We start from the raw sequence: 2,806 nt of genomic DNA on the forward strand, positions 1-2,806 counted from the left end.
CAAGTGCCTTTTTCTTCTGGCCATGTGCAGATTACTCTTAATCTCATCTGTTCTTTTAGTCAGAGGCCACTTAGTTTTGTTTGCTAAAACATCTCCTCTGATACCATGTTAGACCTGGAGGTAACCCTGGCTCCAGCCTCCGGCAGTGTTGGGTAAAAGGTAGGCACTGGACAAATGTTTATGACTGATAATAATGACAGCAAGAATTTATATGGCACTTTATCATTTGTAAAACACTTTTTAAAAGTCTTTTGATCTTCACAACAGTCCTGGGAGGTAGAAGCTATCACCATCCACATTCAATCAAAAACAAAACTGAGCCAGAGATGAAATGACTTGCGCAAGGTCACACAGTTTGGACGTGTTTGAGGCCGAATTTGAACTCAGGTCTTCTGGAATCCAGGTGTGGCACTCCATTGTCCATCTAGCTGCTGTACCAAAAGAGCAAGTGTTCAATTTTCAGTGAGACCACACTCTGACAGCCAGAGGAATGTAAGGATAGGGCAGGTCAGCTATAGAGAGATGGCTTCTTCTTCCCTAGGGCTAAGAACACTTGGGGAGGAGTTGACGGCTGTGTCAAGGATCTGAAGAACTCTCATATGGAAAAGCCTGGGCCAGCAGAATCAACAAATATTTATTAAGTTCTTGCTACCTGCCATTTGCCTTGCATGCAAATGGGGGGCCCATGGATAGAAGAGTATTGGGCCTGAAGTCAGAATATCCTGAATGCAAATATGCCCTTAGGAGCTGTGTGATCATGTGCAAATCACTTAACCTCTGTTTGCCTCAGTTTACTCTGTTGGAGATAATTATACCACCTTCCTCTGGGATGTTGAGAGAATCAAATGAAATAATCATTGTAAAGTGCTTAGCACAGTGCCTGGAGATAGTAGGAACTATATAAATGCTGTTGTTGAAGAGGAGGAGGAGGATGAAGAAAATGATGGTTTGTCTCCCCCATTAGAATGTAAGCTTATTGAGGGCAAATGGCAGAGAATCTCAGAGGGAAAACACTCTTAACGGAAGGGGGTGGGGAATGTTTGGCCTCGGATGCCATGACTATGAGAAATAGGTGAGGGGGGGATGTGAAAGTTGCACAAAAGTAAATTTATGTTTGATGTCATGAAAAATTAATCGAGAATGAGAGCTGTCTTCTTTGTGGTGTCAAAGAAACACAACTGGTTGAAGAAGTGAAGAATTGGAAAATTCCCATGAATTAGGGAATGCCTCAGCAAGTTGTGGGATATGGTTATGATGGAATACTGTTGTGTTATAAGAAATGACAAGCAGGATGTTTTCAGAAAAACCTGGGAAGTCTTATATGAACTGATGCAGAAAATAAAATGAGTAGAATCAGCAGAACATTATACAGTAATGTCAACATTGTAATAGATGATCAACGGTGAAAGACACAGATCTTCTGATAAAGGCAAAGGCCCAAGACAATTCCAAAAGGCTCATGATGAAAAATGCTCTCCATCTTTAGAGAGAGAGAAAACTGATGTACACAATAAAGACTGAAGCAGACATTTTTCATTGGGATTTCTTTTGCAACACGAATAACAGGGAAATATGATTTGTATCACTTCATATCTATACTCAATATATTGCTTGCTTTTTCAAGAGGTGAAGGTGGGAGGGAGGGAGAAAATTTGGAACTCAATTTAAAAACAATAAATCCCCAAATGTTTAAAATGTAGTTGGGAAATATTTAATGAAATATATTTAATATAATAATACATTAATGATCAACAACAGCAGCGACAACAATGTAAAAAGGAGGGAGATCTGTCCAAAAGTAAGATGGATAGCCTCAGAAGGCAGGAGGTCTGCCTTCTCTGGTGGTCTTCAAACAGAAGCTAGTTCCCATATGCTAGGGATATGGTACAGGCTAGAAAATAAGGCTTCTGATTCCCTTCCAGCTCTGAAATCCTGTCAATCCCTAAGGTGCAAACTATGGACATCCAAATATTAAATTCTGAGGTCAATTTCATTGAATTACAATTTATAAAACAATCCTTTCAGCATCCCCATTTTGAGGGATGGAGCAAGACCACATTCCTTGGTTTGTTATGCAAGACCTTGGACAAAATGACTCCTATGTATGTTTCCAAGTTTATCTCCCTGTTGACTCCATACAGACCATACAAGTCAATTAAATTGGAGTATTCACAGTCTTTCATGCATGAACATGCTTTCACATCTCTGTGCCTTTGCTCTATTCAGAATACTGTCCTTCCACATGTGTCCTTGTAAAAATTGACCTTATGCTTCAGTAAGTGGCCTTTCCTTTATGTTGCTTTTGCTGATCCTATTCCTCCCTTCTAGTTCTGAAAGCTCATAGAACCTTGCATGGTAACCCCTTATTTTACTGTATCTAAATGTACCACAAGAATTTAATTTCTTGTCCACATCTCCCTTCTCCCACCCCCCTTGTCTGCACAATGTTAGAATCTTCAAGAATGCAATGGCAATGACTCCCCTTTGTATCCACCCTGATCTCAACCATTACCTCTGTCATCTGACATAGATAAAATATAACTGATATAATTGTTCATGGGATTAAATGGTGCAGCCAGTTGTTGGGTAAAATGTGAGGGTGATTATGAAAAGAATACTATTCAGGGAAGAAATTGCAGCCATGATGGAGAGGTTGTGCTGAAATAGGAATAAAAAAATACTGAGCAGGACAAATAGGCAAGGGTTAGACAATGAGGGAGGGTTGGAGTTAGTGATGGAGACCCAGGGGTTAGACAATGGGGGAGGGTTGGAGTTAGTGATGGAGACCCAGGGGTTAGACAATGGG

The sequence above is a fragment of the Petaurus breviceps genome, unplaced genomic scaffold (assembly GCF_028583685.1).
Source record: "Petaurus breviceps papuanus isolate PSGF00001 unplaced genomic scaffold, PetGlider_PUasm1.0 490, whole genome shotgun sequence".
Taxonomy (NCBI): Eukaryota; Metazoa; Chordata; class Mammalia; order Diprotodontia; family Petauridae; genus Petaurus; species Petaurus breviceps.